Genomic DNA, 23,832 nt, shown 5'->3' on the forward strand with positions numbered 1-23,832 from the left:
ATCGTCAACCGGTCGGGGATCGCAATAGAATCGGAGGGTTCCTTTGACCAGTTGCACGTTCGCGCGAGCCTGCCCGACCACTTGTGATTCATTTTACGCAATAAGCCTTCGCTCGCGCCATGTATGCAATTCCATTTGTTTTCTGTGCGTCTCTTTTCCAAGTCTCGCGCGAAATGCGGGATTTGCCGCGGCGAAACTCCCGAGGAACGTACGCTACCTTTTTCCCTTCGCTAAAGCAAAATCCTTCCTCTCGGGATCCTTAAAATTTTAACGTGATATGTGTATACATACATTTTAATATGATATGTTTATACACATACATATATTTTTTTCTTTCTTTAATGTAATGTCAAATTGAGAGATAAAAATATTATTATACTATATAAAAGCAGACACACGAACTCTTCCCTCGTACTCGTACTTTTTTATGTATCGCTTTAAATATTGCGTGCGGAGTTATAAAACTTAATATTTCTCGATTTATATTAAGACAGTAAATTTCAGAACAATAAATCTCGCGTGATTTTGAGCACTTCCTCTTGACTGGTAACTTTGTGTGTGATTTGCTCAATAAGACCACGAGACAGTTCTATTAAGCCGCACGCGTCCACGCGTCTAGACCGAGTCACGTGTTACAAATTCGCATCATTACGTACAATGAAGAAATGGCTCAAGTACTCGAACAGATGACTAGAAATTTCCGACTTATCCGCAGAAAAGTATTACACACTTGGAAAAAATTCATTTGTAATCGGGGTATTGAGATTTTCGCGCTGATTTATCACTCTCGGATAAAACTGATCACACCGCGAGATTAAAGGTGCTTTCCAGCAGCCGGGACACTAACAACTTTTTGGCAACGGTGTACAGACGTAAGCATAGAAGTCAAGAAGGCTTCGACCTTATTTCTATCACGTACTTGGCAACTGTACAAGTCTTCCCGGCTATATCCTTGACCAAGGAATAAGGACCATTTTTTTTTAATGTCGAGCATTCGCCGTCTGTATCTTGGCTCGCAAAAATGTTCATCTTCAGAAATACCGTTTTATGAGCTTATAGTTTTTCATATGCAAGCAAATATACCGCGCCTTAAGAGCCACTACAGACAGTTTAATATCGACGCAACGCTTTTTTCAATGTATGCAAAAATTATAGATCGACATTATATGAAAAAAAATTTTTAAAGCAGCAATTATTACGCGATTGCCGCATATCCTAAATAACAAATATTATATTATTAAACACACACACATTACATATATTATAAATATCAATATTTTAGATATTGTTTAAATATGTATTACATCCTAGATTCACGATAGCAAATATTACGCGTTATTATATTACATATGTATCATTAGTAACAAATATTGTGTTGTTATATCACATATATTACAAACATCAACATTTTTTATATGTATTATACATTCATACTGTTCTTATGCGCAACTGTTAAATTCTCTCGAGACGATCGTGGTATCGTCGATCCCTATTGGACGAATGCTACCGCACACGAAACTCTTATGGGTTACCCTCAAAAATACTTCTCTCTGGCTCTCGCACCAGCGTACCCTACTTTATTATACCGTCGTCCCAACGAGCGCGGTATATTACGCGATGACCGAAAGCGGCGTGCACACGCGGCTACCTATTACGATAAATACCCGGCGCGCGCGATCCGGCGAGATCGGCGGGACCGGCTCCCTAAGACGGTGAAGTATTTCCGCGATAGCCATAACCTTTCGCCACGGCTTCCCACGCCTCTCGACGAGCGTGTCCCGCCGCGCCCGTGCTTGACCACACCGGGCGAACGAAACACATCCAGCTGGGCTGGATCGTGATCGGTGTTTCCCTTTCCCGCGTTTAGGCAGATCAATCAGCTAGGTCTTGAACGAGACACTGGCCGTTGGGATAGGCGGATAGGGCAATTGTGGATCTTGGACGCCTTGTGGGAAGTATCTATATTAATCGCCGAATCCGTTTTTCGTCTACAAAAATGTTCCAATAAAAATAAACTATAATTTAGTTATATTATAGAAGTTTAATAAGGATTAAATGACGTTTGCATTTTTGCTCAGCTTCGTGAAATATCACATAAACATGGCGAGCTAATGATTTATAGATGATGTCCTGAAGAAATTAAGCACATCCTCTGGACCCGCAAGTCAGCTTAGCCCTCTTCTTATCAACTACAACGCCCGCGTAAATTCAAGGCTATGTTCGGCCAAACTACCCTAGCCGGACCGCGGGCTGCGGCATTATCCTGGAGAATTTATGCGGCTCCTTTCCCAAATGCATTCATCATTCCGCGATGTCAGCGGCTCGCTTTCAGCCCCGGTCTTCGTCCTCCTTTTATCTCCTCGCTCCTCAGTCCTCCGGTTCCTCTCCGTCTCTTTCTCACTCTCTCTCTCTCTCTCTCTCTCTCTCTCTCTCTCTCTCTCTCTTTCTCTTTCTCTTTCTCTCTCTCTCTCCTTCTTTCTCTCGTTCGCTTCCCTCGGCTTTTGCCGAACTCCCGGCCTTCTACTTTACACAACACGCACGAACACCGCCACAGTGCTCACTCTCGCTCTCGTCCGAGAGTCCACCGTCTTTCTCTCTTCTCTTCCTCCTCCTCCATTTCCCTCCGCGCCTGTAACGCGGCAGTGATTCTTGTTCGTTTTTGGCATTCACGTCCTCCTCTCTGCTTCCTCGTCTTCTTCTTCTCCTTTTTTTTTTACATCATCGTATAGTGGCGCGGCCCTTTTCGGGCTCGGGTACAAACGGCCGCGTATCGGGACCACCCTGCGATGCTGAGTCTCTCCGTGATTCTTTATAACGCTCGTAACGGGTGTTGTGACGCTCCTCGGGACACCCTCTTATCGAACGTGATATATGAAGGTGAGATAATAACGCGCGCATATGTCGACGACCCATTTTATCAATTTGCATAAACACAATCACAAGTTACATTCGAAATTAATATTACTTGAGAATTTGTCATTATATTCATGCATGATTATACGACTCAATTAATTAATAATGTAATTCACGTAGTCTAGTTAAAAATTTACTTTCGCGAATACCACGTGATTTACGATAACCTTGTTACTTTGATTGAAATTCAACACTCGACCTTGCACATATGAAATATCATGTACTTTAATGCATTCGAATAATCCATAATCAAATGAGAAACGTATAAAAATGATTGAAGAAATCGTGTCGCTTTGTGTGTGTGTGTGTGCGTGCGCGCGCGGGAAGCGGCGGCAGGCGGGAACTGGCGGGAGATGCCGAGCGCTCGTTGTTAAATGTGATCGTCATTACGCGGCTCTCGGGTACGTACTCGTAATTGCAACCGCGGTTCATTTACGGGAATGAGTTCATGCAACCGTGAATCATTTCGTCTGGCCGTCCGTCTGTGCGTCTTTCGCTATTCTTACGCAAATCCGATCGCCGGGTCCGTCCGTGGCATGCCCAGGCGAGGGAGCTCTTGACGGTCAACGCTTGCCGTCCGGCAGGCCCGAAATTTGCATTTAAAACCATAGAGCTGCGAGCGGCAAAATGAAAAAGGCGCGGGCTTCTCGCGCGCGGTTTGAGCGCAGACGCGCCCAGGCGAAAAAAAAATCGCGCGCGGTTTGGCGGAGACGATGGGGGAAAAAGAAAAGCAAGAAAAGACCGAAGCCGATGCTGCTGTCGATAGCGCGCCAGCAGGATAAAGAAACCCCGGATTGTCTTCGGGGCTTTAAACAGCCGCGCGCAAGAGCCGATACGGTTCCCCGGCGAAAAGGCTAAAGGTGGATGCAGCGGGAACGATGTATCAACGCGCTCTCTCCGATATCATTGCAACATCGTACCACTTTTCTCGAGATTAATGCAACCGAGTTCACAAAACAGCGAATTAGACTGACGTACTACTTTCGAATATATTACAGTTACTAGAACCGCACAATTATGGCTGAGAATCGGCCAAAAAATCATCACGTTGCAAATTACAAATGTACTTGGCGTAATTTCCTGTAACGCGGAATATATATAAATCTCTTATCTTGTCATAAGTGAAACAACCCACGTACTCCGGGGCACCGCGCCGCCGCGCCGGTGCAATTTCATTTCCGGGTTCCATCAGCTCGACTGATTATTTTAAGAGGGGGAAACGGATAGAGTGAGCGAGCGAGAGCGCGGGTGAAAGGAGGAGACGCGCGGGAAGGAAGGGGGAAATGTGACAGGAAAAGACGGCCACGTACTCTGATGAAAAACAAAACGCAGGGACGAGAGCCCGGCGCAGCGTCTGGCAAACGTGTCTTCGAATAGATGAAAAGGAGGAGAAGGAGGAGGAGAAAAACGGCAAAAGATAGAACGAAAGAAACGTGATGAGGTGGGCGCGGCGAGGGGAGGAGAGACAGAAGTTCCGGTGGAGGGCCGGGATATAGCGCCAGCGACGCTGGCTCGACATCGCGACGTTTTACATTTTTACAACCACGAATAAGAAGAACTCCGCGCGCACGATTTATTGGCTGAAGAGCCGGGAATTTATGCGGAGATTCGCGCTGGCAGGTGGTTCTACTCGCGATGAAAAACCGAAATTTCTCTCCAACCCTCCTCTCCCTCCACCCCTCGTCGCTCGCGGTCTCTCTCCCCGTCTTAGTTCTCATCTCTCTTTATATGCGACTCGGGTGGATTGCGGGAAACTGGAGAGGCCAGCGAGACGTCTCGTTAAATGCGATTAATATCTAACACCCGACTCTCGAGTGTTTGATCTCTCGACTACTCTCGAATAAATTTACGTCTCGCTGAATACAAGACTGAAGAATGTCAGGACTTCGGGACTCTTGCCGCTTCGTCATATTCTCGTGAATTTTTGCGTCGCGGGATTGAATTGTGATTTATATAAAATCCTTGCAGAGAGAAATTTAGTTGCGTCGTGTACGTAATTCATGCACCCAATAATCTGTAACTCACATTTTTAATCATTTTCAATCATCTAAGTTTCGCGAGACTTTTTTTAAAGGACCATATATAAGATCGGATGGAAGTTTCGGGATGCCGGTACAAGGCGATATGGAACGATGTCCTGGCACGTCCTCGGGGCATGGGGTGACTGGGTGGCTGCGGCGATTGCCAAGGGAGGACGTAGAAAAAGAAAATAAGAAAAATAAGACCAAGTGGAAGGAACAGCGAGGAGCAATGGTAAGAAAAGGGCGGAGGGGAAGGGAAGTTTTGCCTCTATCGTTTGTACGGTGCTCGCCTTGTTTTCCCTGCACCCGTGGTATTCATTTCAAGGACAGAAGAAACATTTCGATCGGTTGTAAGGGAGATTCCCGGCCAAGATTTTCTGCGGGGCAGCTAGCAAAAGGATGCACTAAATTGCCCGGATATCTCGCGAGTATATCAGAGTCAGTGTGGCAGCGGGGTGCCCGATACAGCCACTCTCGATGCTGCGCGCTCCGCGCATCGCAGGACGAGGGAGCCGAGAGAGAATGGGAGAAAGACTGAGAGAGAATGAGAGATGTGAGATGTGAGAGAGATAGCGGAGTGGGAGAGGGAGAGAGAAATGCTGGTTACGGTCGCCGCTGCTGCCGTTGCACCGTCGCCCCGTCGTCGTTACGTCCCGTTCCTCCGCTCCGATCAGGTATGTATCGACCGTTACCGAGACTGCCGCCGCCTCGCGTACATACACACGTTATTGCGTTCCGATCTTGCAATTCTCGAAAAAGATATCGCTGCGAAAAAGTCGACATGAAATAGGTTAAGACGGCCGAATCGCCTCGCCAGTCGAGCAGGAGCAGGGAGCAGGTAGTGCGGAGTCTGCGGAGGAGCTTCGCGTTCTACGTGTGACGTCGCTTCTCTTCGCGGCTAATTTATTGCTCGGATCGAGTTATCTTCCTTTTACGATAAAGCCGGACAAGACCTTTCGGTGTATCGTCGATTACGTTTTGCAGAACGATATCGTCCAGCGACGGGTTCTACTTTTAAGATATAATGGCGCACTTTTGTCTAGAGATGATAATTAACTGTTTACGCGTATTGGCGTATATGCTAAGAATCACGCGGGAAAGAATGCTCGACGATACGTCACGTATCGAGTTTCGATACGGCCCTGAGTTCAGTGCACCGAGTTAGAAGCGTTCGCCGATACACTGGAGCTGTGACCCCGCCTGACCCAGCTGGCCGAATCTCAGGGATAACACTACCTCGCTGGTAAAGCTCTCCTAACCACCTTGTTCGCACGACGAAAAGCTAAACGAGATCAAAGTAGGCGAGTAGTAGAGGAAGATGCATTATTATATTATTCACGCCTCGATACACAGTTTTCCTCTTATAAAAGGTGAATTAATTCATTCACCTATTATAAGCATTAATGTTAAAATAATATTTAAATAAAAAGCATTTAGATAGAAAAAGTTCGTTATATGCGTGTGAAAATATTTCATTCGTCGCGACATTCATTAATTTAAAAAATATTAAAATTCAATGTATTATTAATTTATCGTTGACCATATTGAGCTAAAATTAATTTTTAAATATAAAATTGAAATGGATCAAGGTATTTTTGAATTCAAAAAGTTATAAGACATTTGTGCTTTGGCAGTACAGTTATATCGCGACAAGCTTCATATAAAAATAACTGATATCAATTGCATTAATAGGCACGAGAGCGAAGGATCTCGTCCCACCGACCTTGAAATTCAGAAGAGCCAGGCATGCGAGAAGGGGAGAGTGGTTTGGCCAGAAATTTTAAGTGTTGTCGCCTCGTCGCCCATCTCGGCGATCCATCATAGTGGGTTGAAAGAGCACACATACGCACAAACACATACGCGCGCATCTCTAAAAAAATATGCGCGAGTCAAATAATACAACGATCCTGGGTGATAAATTGATGTTCCTCGCTCATCCGTCGTTAAGATTTTAATTTTGCATTTATGTCGTACTCAAAAAAGGTATCATCTACATCGTTTTTTTGCATCGAAATGCTGTGGCCGATGCAGGGACCCTTCTACAGGGACAAGTGATCGTTTCCTATCCCGCTCCGGCCCGCAACCCCCAAAAGTCCATCCCTCCCACAACACAATCCGACCTTATCCCGTCAGTCTTCTGCGCGCGCTTTCACAATCTTTTTCTCCCGCTCACTCTCCCTTTTTTTCGGTCTATTCGACAGGGGTCTCGTTTGATCGTTTTATTTCACGGCCGGCCACACTTTGATCCCTCATCTCTTTCATCCGCGCGTCATGCCACTCCTCGTCATCGCGCTTTTCTCCATGGGATCTCTGCACTTTGCTATTTTACCATACACTTTAAATGTTAGAATCAAAATGCATAAAGCGCTTTTCCATGCAGTAATATATATTCTATATCGAAGATTGTATTGTGCTAATGATTAAAATAAGGAAATTTTTTAAGGTTTTCAAGCAGAATTGATATAGATTACATCATTTCGGCCCAATGAGTTTTATCGCGTGCAAAATTTTTGCGCAAATTATCCCCTCGAAATATTCATGCAGCGTTAATGATCTCGCAGAATGACCTATATGCTTCGTTTGACAACCCTGCGTAGTTCATTAAACTTCAAAAAATAATATAACAGCCCCGTATTGAAAAGGAAAGACGGCGCACGACGATACTCCAATAATGTGTCAACGTGCTTCGGCAACTTTGCTTAGCGAAAGACCACCATCGGCATAAAGAAAATCGTCTCATCCTGTACTCTCCTCAGCTATGTGTGTGTGATCTTCCATATCATTGCGCTCGAGTCCCCAAGACGGGCTTTCGTGGTATCGAGTTTCCTTCTCGACGTTCGGCCCAAAGTGGGAAAAAAGAAAGACCGCCGTTCAATGGACGCAGGATAATCGAGGAGGATGGTAAGTGGCGTAACGATCACGGGATCGATGTAGAATGAGCGATTTTTGATGGGAAGGGCTCTTTTACAATATATATACTTATTTAAAAAACGATCAAATGCTTGCGAAGTTCTCTCGAGCAATCTCGAGGCGTCTTTCTTTTTATTACCTTGCAGTATCTTCTTTAATATTTGAATACCGATAGTAAAGAAAGATTGGACTTTATGTTTTACCAGCTTGAAATATATATTTCTTTAATAATTATTAGCTGAAATGACTTGAAATTTCTTCAGAAGATAAATATGTTTATATTTCACACAGTGGGTACGTTATATGCATTATAAAAGCGAGTAGATCGAGCTGCGCCCTTTTTAGCAGCCGCAGGAGTTACCGTGACAGAGAAACCGGAAGCGTGCCGGTGGGCGCGGCGGAAGTTCGGGGGCTGAACGCGATCCTATTTCTGCAGTCGCGTCTCGGTGGTAGTATTACGACGGATGTGGCAAAACTGTACAGTCGTGGCTCAAAAGACGCTTGCGATGAATTCTGTAAGAAGAGAGGCAACCAGAAACGGCTCGTAAAATTTACCGCTCGCGCGTACTCAGTTTTCTCGTTTTTCGTAATATGCATATAAGAAATATTTAATTATATTAAATTCGTACGAATAAATAGAATAAAAGCAGGATCGCAATTGACTCAATAAAATCTAATCATATATACGTACACATGTGTATGTAGAATTAATTTATTCTTATTATTGCCTCAACTCTCTCTCTCTCTCTCTCTCTCTCTCTCTCTCTCTCTCTCTCTCTTTATATTAGTTAGATTAAAAAATTATTCAGATTTAAAAAACCGAATAGGTAACTTTTATTCCAGTGAATAATTAGCATCATAAATAACAGTCAAATAAAAAATCTTTGACTGTTATTCAGATTTAACGCGAGTATAAACTTCAACTGCAACGCCCGGTAAAAAATTTCCTGACAAGCAAAGTAAAGCAAGACAATTTTCAATTAAGGTATAAAACATGTAAGAACACGGAATTCATCGCTACCGTCGCTTGACCATATACGCCTGCCCGATATACACCACGTCGAATTTCCTTAATACTCGAACTAACTATTAGCCAAGTGTTCCGCTGTTGTACATGCATGCGTATAAAAACGCGCGCGCGTGAAATAAGAGCATGGGCGCATACGGCGCGCGCGCGCGCGCGTAGACATTATATCTCCACGCATGAAGTGCTTAATGCAATTAAATTTCACTCAGTAGCTTGTTCCCGCGTTACTAATTAACGGTCATCGTGGCGTGCAGATAGGCGCGACGATTCAACCTGATATCAGACTTTCTTCCTAATGAGATGGATGCGGACTGTGATGCGAAAATATTGCCAATTACGTAAGAGCGGCGCAATAAATTAACATAAAATGGAATAATGCAAAGGGGGCTCGCGTGGTTCTGCTGAGTGCAAGGCTCGGTGGCCCGGGTTCAATCTCAGCCGTTCACCTTTGGATTGTTCTTTGCGATATGTAATACTACAGCGCTCTCCGATGGGCCGCGAGTCACCACGCGAGTTCTTCTCGAAGCTTCTCTTTAATTATTGGGCGTAGCTTTCAGTGTCGGGCATATGTATTTAACATAAGAAGTGCGTATTATTTGCTTGAATTAAAGAGACACATCGTGGACGATCTTAAAACTACAACCGATGTCATTTTACAATTTACAAGAAAGGAAATGTCGAATATATGGCAACATTTGAAAGATTGAGTTGAGAAAATTGAATCTAGATTAATTTTCTCAAGTTCTCTCTAAAAAAAAAAGTAAGTTAAATCACCGCGTTGCAGAGGAACTCTATACCTCCTCCTTTACTCGGCCAAGCGGTATCGTTCTCATTTCTCCAAGCGTTAATACGTATATCAAAGGGGCAAATGAAAATTGAAAACTGTTCTCGTCGCCCGACAAACGCGGACAGCTTTACGGCCGGCCCTGCTCCGGACCAGACTATTGATCCTACCGGGGATGAGGAGACGACGGAGAGAAAACAGAGAGAAAGAGGCGGATATAGAAGTAAGGGGTGCCACTCCATATTATTAACCCGTCGTGAATTCGTCTTCGTCATATAAATTTCGCGGCATCCCATTCACGCGTAGAACGAGCTCGCACCCCACGTTTTAAGCACGAAAATGGCAAAACGGCTTTTCGTCGAGCGGCTGACGAGTTCTGGGTGCGAGGGACACGAGGGATCCGTAAATCCACTCGCAAAAATTCTGAATGTCGATGAGGGAGCTAATCCTGTTGTCACAAGACTAGCTCCTATCGCATTCAATTATGTAATCTCGAAATCTAAACGTATAATCTATATTATACATCTTTAATTTATGCTCGTTGAATTTGTTACATTATAATTATGGCAATGATCCTTGTCAACGATCACGATTAATTACGAATATCTACACATATCTGCTTGTGACAAATGTAATAAAAAATTAAACATACAAGATTGAGATAAAAACAAAAAAATTAAGGAGCGGCAGACCTCTTTCGGATAACATATGTCCTTCCCGTTCAACGTGTCGTGAAGGATACATTCTGATTTAGGCTAGACCCACTTCTCGTTTCTTTCGTAATTAAGAGACATAAATAACAAATAAGCTTTAGTTTTTGATATCTTGTTCCATCTTGTATATATTTATTTACAACTAATTAAATTAGATTGTATTTTGCTTCCACTTTTCCTGAAATATTTATTGCACTATTGTTCAGAAAAACACGCGTATATGTGTGTAAATAATATAAAATGTACATGAATGACTGCAGTGCATTCAGTTCGGGTCCGTGGGTTCGCTAAGCCCAAATGACTGTGCGGATCCGTCATCCCTGCGGGATGCACTACTTGTCATACCAGATTTTAGTGCACAGCCGTCGACTTAATTTTCTGTTCGTGTAAAACGTAAAACGTCGTCGCGATTAACCTCGCTAGATTTCCCAGAAAGCGAAATAAACGAGGAAATAAAATCGATAGTAACTATTCGATGACCTGACGTTATTGAATTTCATGCAATATTTATGACGCAAAAAAAATATATCGAGAGTTTATAAAACTTCACTTTTTCAGTTCTAATAAATATGCAGAGATAGATATATGTGTCGATATATTATTAAACATCGTTCAGAGACTTTAACATTTATTTTTCCTACTTTATATTATAAATTTCAGAGAGATTCGTCACTGCATATTCATTAATCAAAAATACTTAAAAAAAATTACGCAAAAAGAAACTGAAATTGAAGCAAACAATATTCTTTTTCCTTTCTTTTCTTTCCTAGCATAAATATATAATAAATTCAATCTTATTCCCGTGATGTCTCATTCTTACATTTCATCATCTGGACAAAGAATGCGATGGCGCAAGGTCGTTCGACGGGACAGCGGTTTGCCGAGAGATCGGACCGAGAGAGTCAAGCCTAATCCACCCGGGGATCAGGCCGGGTACGCGTCCGAACTGAATTCTCATTAAGAACACCTCGATGCCCCGAGATTTATTAACGAGTTTATTCTACCCGCCTTAATACGCGCGGAGGCGCGACCGGAGCGGAGTCGCAGAGCGAGCCGAGCGGGTCGAGAGTCCGAGCCGAGCCGAGCCGAGCCGAGAGCCGTAGAGTTTCAATTAGATGTGGTCATAATAATGCGCGATCCCCCGGCCCGCCGTGACGGCCGATGGTTGATGACCCGCCTGAACCTCGGGAGGAGAAATACCCACCACCCCGCGAACGAACGGGTCCCCAGGCTTTTCCTTCCACCTTCGTGATACCGAGTGGTTAGTCACGGCGTTTCCGGGTTGCAGAACGAGATTCTTTTAACCGATCGCGACGTGTCACGCCACAGCTTCGCGTATCCCTTCTCTTTCTCTCTTTCTTTAGCTCTATCCTCCTGCCTCGTCCCTACGATCGCTCCTCCGCTTCAGGTTGATCCTCTCCTTCTCTCTCTCTCTCTCTCTCTCTCTCTCTCTCTCTCTTTCTCTCCACGCTCTCCGCTCAAGAGCGCAGTCACCTATTTCAAACGACTATGCTCGACGGTCGCCTCAGGTTGATCCGACAGCGACGCACGAGAGAAGCTGATCGGTGCAATCAAGAGGATCGGTTCACCAAGGTGTAAGGACCCCTCTTTTCCTCCTCGTCCTTCTCTCTTCTCATATAGATCTATTTACCTCCTCTCGACGGTTAGCGAAAGTAAAACGATATGGATTATACGCGCGAATAGATATTGCATCGGCGAGAGGGCGAGCGAACGAACGAAATTCCAATATCTGGCCCACTTTCCGCGTTTCAAAGATTGACCGAGATCTCGCAAGAAGCAGGGATTACGCCGTAATTGTGCCAAATCGCACACGTTAGAAAATCTTACGTATATACCTATATCGATTTGTTCGAGCTTCGCTTAAGCTTACTGTATCTAGGTCAGTGACTTGGATCGAACGAACATGGAAAAACGTTTAAATAAGGTTTTCTATAAATTTTCTTTTACAAATAAAAGAATTATAGATAAATTCACTGCAAATAAAATATCACAAATAAAAATAAATTAAAATTTTAAATTTGTTTCAGAAAAAAATATTTTGATAAATAGTCTATCATTAATAAATATACGGTCGTAAAAACTGTTATGGTTAAAATGATAAAGAAAAGACAGTATGCAAAATATATCTATCATATTTTTTTTGCGAAGAAGACATTCAGCCGCCATAGAGGATATTCGAAGACGTTGCAATGGGAAGGCTTCTCGAATCGGATTTAATGAACTGTCAAGTATCAGCACCACTGGTAGACACGCGGATTTTCCAGTTGAACATCCTCCGCGCGGCCTGTCCCATTGTTCGCGAATAATGGTACCCGTGGTACACGCGTGTCGTGCCGATTATGTCACGTACTGCAACGCGTGGAATGCATACAAACAAAACCGCCGCGGCCGCGCCGGTTCCAGACCGCGCGAGAGACGCGTTTCCGAGGTAACGGCATTTCCATCAGCATCAGCGCGCAGACGTGTCGAAAGTACCGGCATTAACGGCGAGAAGGAGGAAGTCGGTGCGGCGGTACCGCGGAAACTGGACGGACGGATCGAAATTGTAATGTGAAAAGTAACGCGCGCGCGCGTCTCGCTTTCTCGCCGATAATAGATATATATATATATATATATATATATATATATATATATATATGTATATATATATATACAGGCAAGTCTTCCGTATATTCGAGAGAATGAGAGTCTACTAACGTAAGACCGCTCGGTATGCACAAAACGTACATCGCACGGTTTACTTTTTAATATCGAAATAAACGTCTCGCTTTTTAATATCGCTTCCTTACACATCACGGTATAAAATATATTCGACGTAATCACTATACTCTCTTAGACGCAACGAATGCAAAATGTTCGGCGTAATAACTAATAATAATCGCATCTCGTTTGACTTGAAAACTGAAAGTAGCACTTTTACTGAGGCAGGCAAAAGAGAGTAGCATTGAAAAAAAAATCGTTTCCACGCGTTGCACCACGGTGATGTGTTTGTTCGTTGCAACTTTTCGCAATGTTGTGGGAAGTTACTGTCATAAGCACGTTGCTCTGTATTACATCTTCCATAGACGTGCGAATTGTCGTTCTCAAGGAGAAATCAAATTGCATATTCATAAATCGCACATAAATTATAATTATTATTGTAACTTGACAAATTATATCTTATTCTATTTAAAACGAATCAAATTCGCTCTAGAAATCGTTTTCCGTCGTCGCATTTTTTTTCCTATCAATTTCTATACCGATATAAAAGTAAAAAAGAAATTTTCAAGTGTGGCAAATTTAATAATTAGAGATATTACAATTAGTATAATAATGGATGTCATATGGATAAAACTAACGTAACTCATAGCTGAAAGAAAACACGCATTCGTTATCCTCTTTCAGTCCCTGCGATTTAACAAAAATCTTTATGTGAAAAAAACTGTTATCGCAGAACAAAAGCGGGTAGGGTGAGAACGTTAATTGCCGGCGTTATGGCCGACTCGTATATCATTCCGGGGATAGATTAGTGGAAAAGCGTGCGCAGGATGCGCCTGGCTGCGCGAACGAATATAGCGCTCAGTTTGAAAACGGCGGCGCGGCGCGCGCGTTGTTGGAGCGACTAATGGACACCCCAGGTGAAACCATCAATAACGCAAGAAATTCTTAATTAATTGCCGCATATGGTGGCTAATTAAATGCGATACACGCCACGACGCTGGGCGGCAGACATGCCTCCCGTATCGCCCTTCCGCTTTTTCTCTCCTCCACGATTCCCTTCATTCCTTTATTTTATCCCTTTCTCTTTTCTGTCTCCCTCTCTCTCTCTCTCTCTCTCTCTCTCTCTCTCTCGCTCTCTCTCTGTCCCTCTGTCTCGCTGATATTCTTTTCTCACATTCTACCCGTGAAGTAAACGCTCAACGTGTGTGATTTAATGCAATTTGTAAAATAAAAATTTGCTCATTTATATATGAATACGATCGAATAAAAACCAATAAAAATCTATATATGACTATCTTCATTTAGGAATTGCAAAAATAAACGAGAATATTTGCGCGCGTAATGATTAATTTAGTATTACTGCAAAAGCAAAAAAGAAAAATATTCACAAATATATTTACAATTCCGTACAATTGAATTCTATAAATTATGTAATTTAATTCAATATGTATTAATACGATTCTCTTTATGCCTTCATAATTGCAATTCGATAAATTTAAATATTAACATCAAAGAAATTAATAAATGCAGAATGCGCGACCGTTCGCACTCCGTTCACGTTAAATTTCGCGCAACTTTTCTTTCAGCGCTAATAATGACGCATTTGAAATGTTGCTTTATCCAGATATCCGCGTGTACCCGTTGCTATACGTGCACGACGCTACAGCTCGTGCCAAGAGCGAGAGAACATTGGCATGCAAACCTGACAGGTCACGACAGAATGTTCTTGGCATCTCAACGGCAGCAGATAGAAGCCGTGCACGAAGCAACGTCGCTGTCACGGCCACGGGGGATCTTCTAGCATCGAATTTTTTTGCACCTTGGATTCCTCCGAGCGCTATTGTTAGATATAAACGGCTACCTACACTCGCGAAATATTCCAAGGGGTTAACGTTACTCTTGCGCGGATGCATCGTAGATTTTATATTTAATTTGGTTTGTAACAGAATAGCATTAAATGTGATAAAATATAGCCACATATCTAGAAACATACTGTATACAAAAGGTAATAATAATAATTATAAATTTATATAATTATAAAGAGACCCGATTGACGTAATTATTAAACTTTAAATGTATATATATTTACGATAATTTTCAATAAATAAATAATTATATTTTTTAATCTCTCATTTGCAGTAATTATTAAATAAATTATCATCATTTTGCTACAATTTCATATTCATCGTTGAGATCTCTCGATCTCTCTTTTTGTGAGAAAATTAACGTCTCTTTTTAAGATTTAATCTTCTCTTCAGCTCTTTCTTATTTAATTCTTTCTCCTTTAATGCTTTTTTTCAAAAAGATTCTTTTTCACAGAAGATGTTAATGTGTTACGATTACCACTTATTTTTCGTTATATTGTTCTTCTCATTTGCGATAAGCTACTGTTGTCGAAGTTACTGTTATCAAATTGATATCTGTATAGGTATAAAAACGAGCTTGATCATATTTCATTATTCGCATCTCATTGTCAGATTTCTTTCCGGTCCGATATTCATGTAGGACATGCAGCCGCTGAACTGTCGGCAATGTTGGCATTGTGGAAAATGAATCGTCGCTCGATTCTCGTCGCTCCGAGCTCTCTGGCGTGCACCTCTCCACGCATCGATGCGTACATTCGAAACGCCGGAGAGACTTCTAACGCTCGACGGCGGCGGAACGTACGTTACAAGGAGAGTTACCCGGTCCCGGATGACTTGTTAATAAACCGCCGCGGTTCGGCTCGGCGTATCGCGTGTCACGAAATTCCATTTGTCTGACTCACACGCGGGAGAATGCACGTATCGGCGCGCATACACGCGTTATTATGCGCGTGCGCGCGCACGCGTGTCCGCGTGCAAACACGCGTGCGGTTATCCGTATGCCGCGATCTACGTACCTATTATACGCGAATATATTCTGTCGTGCACGTTAGACGCACCGACGTCGTATTAGCACCGATGAAAATCCTGCGATGCTCAATCGCTCAACGTTCGAATTTCGTGTCGGGCTTTCGAATATCAGACGCACGAATCAACTTTTGTGTATGTATTTCAAAAAATTATAGGTATTAGAAAATATATATTATATTATAATATATAAATGAATACAAAATTTTTTTTTTGTAATTATAAAATAAATTATAATATATATTATAAAGAAAAATATATTAGAAAAGTTTTCCAAATTTCATTTTCTATTCTCTTAGATATATAGAAAATATAGTTCATCGTAATTTAATTTACAGTTTAGGAAGACCAACTGCACACGTGGTATTTACCACATAACCGAACATCTCTTAAACAAATTATCATTAGCTCACGAAGGATGATTTCGGGCTAAGGTTAAATATTTAATTCTTTAAATTGTAATGAAGGCCGTTATGAACTATAATCTTCGTAACACCGTGACGCGCGCATACCGTGATAGAACCTGTCGGCCGAAAAGCAATCAGTGCAATCAACACACGGTAATGATTGACCGGCTTAATAGGGCCGGCGCGTGATCTTAAACACGTGTCTCGAACGCGAGCGGAAGAAGGTGAACGTACCTTTACCAACGTCGCGGATACTGTTCTTCGAGGCTGGTACAGCAGGCGTACAGTGTACGAGTTACGTTCGCGTGTTTTCCACTCACGTGAGCGCCGCGTACGTAATGCTTAATATTTCACTTAGAAACGCGCGAAACGCGGCCGTTTTTCACGATTACCCGCTCGTCGACCGTATTCAAAGGCGCGTATCACTCTTTGGCACGAATCGTGAAAAAAAATATTATAAAATAACTAAAATATGAAATCAAGAACTTGATGCGTCCTTGATAAAAGATTAGCGAGAAGAACAACCGCCGTTTTATTAAACATAACAATTCTTTTACGTATGCAGTCTCTACTTGCACGTGGGCACGTATGATATGAGCGAGTTCCAATCGGTTATGTCATCGAGCTGTTTGAGGAGGTAGTAACGTATGTCGCGAAAAAGCCAGGAAATAATGTACAGTGTCCCATCTGTGCTTTGAAACGTTTAAACATCGCCATTAAAACGTTTCCCGTGTCAGCAGGAAGCCATAATCGCACGATAAAACAGCGGTTACATTTCTATGCAACATTGCACGATATTTGCGTGACAGCTGCTTTTTAATACGTGGACAATGTTACGCGCAGAACTAAAACTCTAACTGACAAAATTAAAAAGAAATGTGTTGTATACATCGTGTTGAGGGCCGACAATTTATTCAAAACATGCTCGCTCAGTGAGTTAGCTCGTTTTTACGTAATATCGGCTGAAATAAAAGAAAAGAAACGCGAGGAAAAGCGAGGGAAATTATGAAAGGCAGTTAATCATTCTCATCATTATTCTCGTAAAGAAGTTACCTACGGTGCACACCCTCCGCGGCGAAAGGGCTAATTAGGCGAGAGCGTACCGGAAGATTAGAGCGACCGCCCGAGTCTCTCCTCTTCCTCGTCTCTCCGCCAAGTAGTAACGGTAAATCGAGATCAGTCAACCTCCGGGCGAATCGAACGACGACGAAGACGAAGACGACGACGACGAGCGATACGTTCGCGTTATCTCTCCGCGGACATTCGCGCATTTACATTTACAGCGGTGTATTATTCTCGGCGGTTAAATTGCCGCTTCGATGTTCACCGGTAGAGCACACTCCGGATTGTGTAATCCGCGAACGGTGGACAAATCCAATTTACGGAAGGCAACTAATGGAGTGAAATCGCGGACATATTGGCCCGTCCGATACCCTAAAACGGGCAGAACTAGCGTGACGACACAGCGGGCCACAATTAATATTTAACAGCGTCGTGGGTGAAGGTTTGCACAATGCGAGCGCGCGCGTTAACGAGCAATCGCGTAATCCGAGGCAAAATGATATAACCCACCGTGGGCTGTCCCAGTTTTCAATGGGAAAAAAAAAAATGGTTGCGTTACTATCGGTTACAAAGCGAGCGCTGGGCGCGTAACGCAACGCAGAGGCCGGTTTCAGGTGGGTGGTGATACTCCATAATGTATAGAGTGCGATTTCCATATCGGCCGCGCCAAGCGACAATGAGCGTTCCTTGAGCGCCTCGCGCTGGATATATCGCGCAAATTTCGCGTCATGCTTCATCGTATTATACCTATCTCGAAAAGAAAATTAAGCCTGAAGTGGAATAGGGAGATAACGCTTAGTGATGGGATTAAAGTATCTTACAAGTAGGTTCGAATCTGTTGGCGCAGTTTCGAACTCTCTATGATTACTTTGAAAATTAAAAGCGATACTTCAAGTATACTCGAACCTGGACGAAATGGGTTCGAACCCTCTGTGAGTTCCTCGGAAAACAAGAGTGTGTCACTTCCAAATTATAGACTCGAACCTGCATGGATCAAATATGTTTGAACCTTCTATGTGAGTGCTTTACTAGAAATTAACCTTTAGAGGACGGTCAAGTTTTTTTATGACTTCATGATTTTTATTTATAACTTCCATATATGTGTTAAAGTTATACTACGAAAAATAAGCGATCCCCGTGGAGCATAAAAATAGGCTTCCCTTCTACAGGTTATTTAACGTGAAGCATTATGTGTGTGTGTGTACACACAAATATCTCTTTATTACAGTTTTACATTATAACTTATATATTATGATAACATATTCGAATATTACTTGCAAAAGATTCAATCTTTTTACGATTCTTTAAAGATAGAAACTGCTTATAAGTATACATTTCAAAACCTGCAGGCACTTATTTTAAGATTCGAAACTAACTAATGGGAATTCGATTACTTCGCAAGTATAATGCACAAAATATTATTTCTTATGAATGTTACATGAATCTGAGGAAGTGAAACTTGATTATTGGATTTGACCCGGATTTTTAAGTACATATTGAACTTGATCCTATCTCTAATAATGCCCTCTGGAAATAGCGATGTATACAAAGAAAATCTGAGAGACAAACAGAGCATCGTTCTTACCTGAGATGCGTAAGAGATATGTTCCGTGTAAAATTGAATAAAGCTAAAAACTGATTTGCGTAATTCAATTTTTCGTTTTTTGCAGACGCGAAATCAAACATGTAAATTTTTCCAACGACACGTGGTAAGTTTGTAAACTAAATTTGCCGACATATTCGAGGATTAATAAATTCGTCGTGTGCAACGTGTAGCAAAATCGATCAACGATGCGTACGACGCACCGAAGAAAACACGAATTGGCGGTAAGAACGGGATGCACCGTTACGTTTTCGTCGGCGCGAATTCGTAGAAAAACCATCGATCCTACTGTCTCGATAAATCGATACCACCGACGGCGCGCAGCGTGCGTCATAAATAATTTATCTCACAAGGCCTGGCATGCTTGTGTAAAGGGAGGGGATTTACTCACCATAATCGGAGCGCGATCTCGCCGCTTGGATGCAGAAGAAGGTGATCCGCCGACCGCAGCATCTGCAACGAGAGAGAAAAATCTCTTTCATCCGCGCTAATTCACCGTTAGATCTATCGGCGCGATATGCTTCCGGCACCGCGCACGCAAACGCGGTGTGCTCGTCGAGTTGAGGAGGGGAAAAAAAAGGAACGGGGGGGAAAAAACACCCCAGAAGATCGGAAATATCGTAAATTTTAGAACGGCGAGAGGGAACGTGGTCGCGGATAAAACTGGAATCCCTCGCGCGAGGAAACTCGCCGTCGTCAATAAAATCGCAGAAAGGACGACGCTGACCTCTATAATGCGCGAAGAGCGCGCGGCGCGATGAGACGACGATTCTCCGTGGACCCCGAGAGACTTCTCTCCACGCTACACCCCGGGTTGTTAACGTGAGGATATTTCCGCGGGAAAATAGTCTCCGCGCGCCGCGCGCGGCGTGCCTTCCTTGCGAGATTATCTCTATACCTCGGGATCATTGAGGATCGCATAAATAAAGTGCAATTCAAGAAACGAGCGCGCTACATTCGCCACGGCCACGGAGGGGGGAAAAAGACCGCGCATTACCGGAGCGGGGACGCGGGACAGAGAGGCGTAAAAATCAGATCCAGATTCTGATTTTTAGACCAGGACCAGGACGCGTCTCAAGCTAGTACGAGACACTGGTGTACCGGGAAATCTTGCTTTATTGAAGTGTAAAGTGAAAGGCTATTGTTCTTTACAAAGAATATTAAGGAATATCTTCGAGATTTTTTGCCAAGAGAAATTAACTTGAAGAATTCCAAGATAAAAACGAATACGAGGAACTTTTAATAGTCAGGATCTGCACTTGTCAAGGATTGATATTGATAAATTATCTACGTTAATAATATAGAATAATATAAGCTATTGTTTCAAAGGAACGAAAGTATCGCGTTTGAAGAGAATATTACTTCTCCGAGCTCTTCGCCTTCCGTTGTAGACCGCAGTGCGTGCCGAACGAGACCACACCGGCCGACTTTTTTCCGGGAATCATTTCGGGAATCGTGCAGGAAATCGTAGTTTCGTAGGGAAGAACCATCGGCGGGTCCCGGTCCGGGGGCCGGGGGCAACCGGAATTATATAGCGTCGTTTATTTTTCCAGTCTCGAAAATCTTAAGTTCAGACTTGCACTATGTTATCGCCCCTTCGCAGCCGCGAATCAGCACGCTATAATTTGGCCGCGGCGCACATTAATCTTCTTATCGTTCGACAAGGGAAATAAACCAATCGCCGGGGTAAAATATTGTTACTGCAATATCGCGTGAATGTGTACATATTATTAAATAATTTCGTCCCGGCAAAACAATAGTAAAAAGCGTGTGAATAACGTCGCTCTCGATATCCTGGGCGCACGCTTTTTAACGCTCTTCGTTATTATTTCTTTCGACACGTGGTAGTTTAGGTTTCCATTCGCACGATCGTTATAGAGATCCGAGGCAGCCTCGGAGCGCTTTACGGCAGCTTCGTTCGGAAGATTTTGCCGCTCCCTTCCGACAAATATCAACGCGTCGAATAAAAGAACCCGACTATATACGTGTAAGGTTCCACTTGGATCGCTGAAGGTAAATGACATAAAGAGAGACACTCTTGAGAAAATTACGATTTTGCTCGCGAGTAGCGCGAGTAACGTCACACGATACGATCATTATCGTCGCGGACTTTTCTCGACTATTAAACCCGCGCGACAACGGCGCAACGTTATAAAATCAAAGGGAGATAAAGAGCCGCCGTGCGAGATATGCGGCGTGCATAATAGTGTCGGGTGATAAGAAGATAAGAGCCTTAGAAGCGTGCATACTCGGGTGTCAAGTTTTCGTATCACATGCCTAGTTGGATGGTCTTAGATTACGACTAACGATACTTATGGGAATCGACGGGCTCACTTTCTAGACGGTATAAAATTAAACGCGCACGCAACAGACGGAACAATACGCACTCGACGACGAAAAGCTTAATGAAATCTTTATGAGACGCGAAACCTCTTCTCTTCTATATAATGAAAGAATTGTATTAATGATTCTATGAGACCGTTGTATTGAAAATATAAACTAAAAGAAATAAAGAAATTACAATTGTATATAGAGAAAATTATAGCTGTAGCGAGAGGACTGTGCTTTAAAAAATGGCAAACTATTTCTCGCAAACTTTTGTACACGCTCGAAAATAGGACAAGACTGATATAATATTTATGAAGTTGTCTTTATGCCGCCAAATTGAAGGAAGACGACGAGAGGTCGGTGCAAATGCTTTCGAAACTCTGTCACGTAGGTCCACAAAGCCCCCGTTATTCCAGCACTTTCAGATCGTTATTATATCGCCGTTGTTGTTATTGCGGTGTCCGATACGCGAGCGCGCCGCATAACAATAGCCGACCCGTGTACGCGAAACGGCAACGTCGAGTAACGACTTCAATTTTAAATTAGCATACATGACTGGCGGGGGTTCGTCAATCCGCTTACGGTGTCGAAGTTTACGGTAACGCGGTCGGTCAACCACGGTGCCTTTATTAAAACTCCATTGAAATAATTTAATTACAGATAATCGCTGAAAATTCTATTGGAATTAATAACGGCCGATAAACGCTCGCAAGTGTTTTAATAATTAATAAACCATACACGCGCGCGCGGGGACGACAATTTCATGACACCGAACGTCGTTCCCGCAAAAGTCGATCGACCTAAATTATAAAAACGATAATTCGACGTCTCGCGACAACTGCGCGCGCTGCCTTCGCGCTTTTTACACACTTTTCAACATTTCATATACGTGTGCCCCCGCTATTGTTAATGGCACTATCGATCTTTGAAATATTAATACACATCACATTACTAAGCAAAGCGATAACCGGACACGGTATATAAACCTGCAACCCCCCGCATCATTCGCCTCTGCGCGATGCACGGTACATCGCGCATCTTCGCCGATATAAACGACAACAACGGCGGCTATAACGACGACAACGGTATAGCGTGTTTAAAACGCGGGCGTGCTTATCCGTGGCGCGGGGAGATTTAATCTGATCGGCTATTATATACGTGACGTACAATAACGTCCGCTCCCCTCGGTCCCGCGCGCGCGGTGCTTACGGAGCGAGCGAATAGAGACGTTGGAGCGTGCAACCGCGTTGCTCGTGCGATGCAAAATCGATACTTTCCCCCGCCGCGCCGCGCCGCGCCGCGCCGCGCCGAGCCGAGGCGCGCGGCCCTCGCACTGACCTATCGGGCGCATCGGGTAACTGGGTGAACCCCGTAGGAAGGCGATAATAAATTAATCATCTAGTTATCGTGTACATGGGCGTAATGACTACTCTGCAACCTTGTTGCACACATGCAGCACAAGTGGTAGTTTCCTCGATCGGGCGGCGCGGCGATTCCGATGCCCTCGTCTCTTTCCTGGGAACCGCCGCGATCAGCGATATATAGATCGAAACGCGAAGCGCGAAATAAGAGAGAGAGAGAGAGAGAGAGAGGCCCGGCGTTCGGCGTTCTCTCCCTGCAATTTACATGGGAGAATCGTTTATTATTGTATATTGTAGCGCCTCCATTATCATTAGCGGATCCGCACGACCGGCGCGCGTACGGATCGGAATTATCTAATAATTGTAGCCTGTATCTTTGATTTATGTGCACACTTTTCGAAATCGCCTCAATCACGCGAGACTTCGAAATACTCATCGTAACAACAACGCACTTTAATAGCCGGATTCGCGTTTATGCGCGCGCGTTTTTGATCGAAAAACGAGACGAGACACGTAGTAATCCCCGCGGAGAGTTTTACACGTCTCGTAGGTTTCGCCTTGTTATATATGTAGTTTCCTACGCCGCTGCGACGTAAAGCCGCGGCCGCACTGCACTCATGCGTGTCCTTTTTAAAGGCGCGTCCACACATGCGCCTGGGCCTCGGCCGGGGGAAGGCCGGAGAAAAGCACGGGGTTGCGCGTGCACAGCTCGGAACTATGGCTATAAATAGGAATACAAGGCGCGTTATTTCCCTTTAATCCATAGAAATTGCGTGATATCGCGCCGCTCGCGCGCGCGAGTTCGGGGACCGGTTTCCGCTAACGCGCGCGTTACCGAAGACATCGCGTCTTTCCGCGCGTCACGTCTTTTAATGCGCCTTTAATGAAGAGGTTCCCACGAATATCCTAATTACCGCGCGAGATTATTACGCGACACATGCGTGTGCATGTGCCGTTAAACCCCGGAATCTATATTCGATCAAACGGCCAAACTCCCGATAAATTCACTGTAAAATTAAACGCAAGCGAAGGTCTTACGAATCCCATAAGAATTCGCTGATTACCGGACGACGACGGCGCGCGAAATCGAG

General features: G+C 43.6%; 1 protein-coding gene across 6 annotated transcripts in view; it reads right to left on the reverse strand.

The window, feature by feature from the left end:
* Positions 1-23,832, reverse strand: part of Prosap (SH3 and multiple ankyrin repeat domains prosap) — a 125,972-nt gene that overhangs the window by 54,890 nt on the left and 47,250 nt on the right. For all 6 annotated transcript variants that reach the window (XM_077413657.1, XM_077413663.1, XM_077413660.1 and 3 more), the window contains exon 2: positions 19,444-19,505. The gene's annotated coding sequence lies outside the window, so the exon portion shown is untranslated. The remainder of the gene's footprint in view (positions 1-19,443; positions 19,506-23,832) is intronic.

This window comes from Temnothorax americanus, unplaced genomic scaffold (genome assembly GCF_048541705.1).
Source record: "Temnothorax americanus isolate GAGA-0224 unplaced genomic scaffold, ASM4854170v1 Scaffold33, whole genome shotgun sequence".
NCBI classification, from domain to species: Eukaryota; Metazoa; Arthropoda; class Insecta; order Hymenoptera; family Formicidae; genus Temnothorax; species Temnothorax americanus.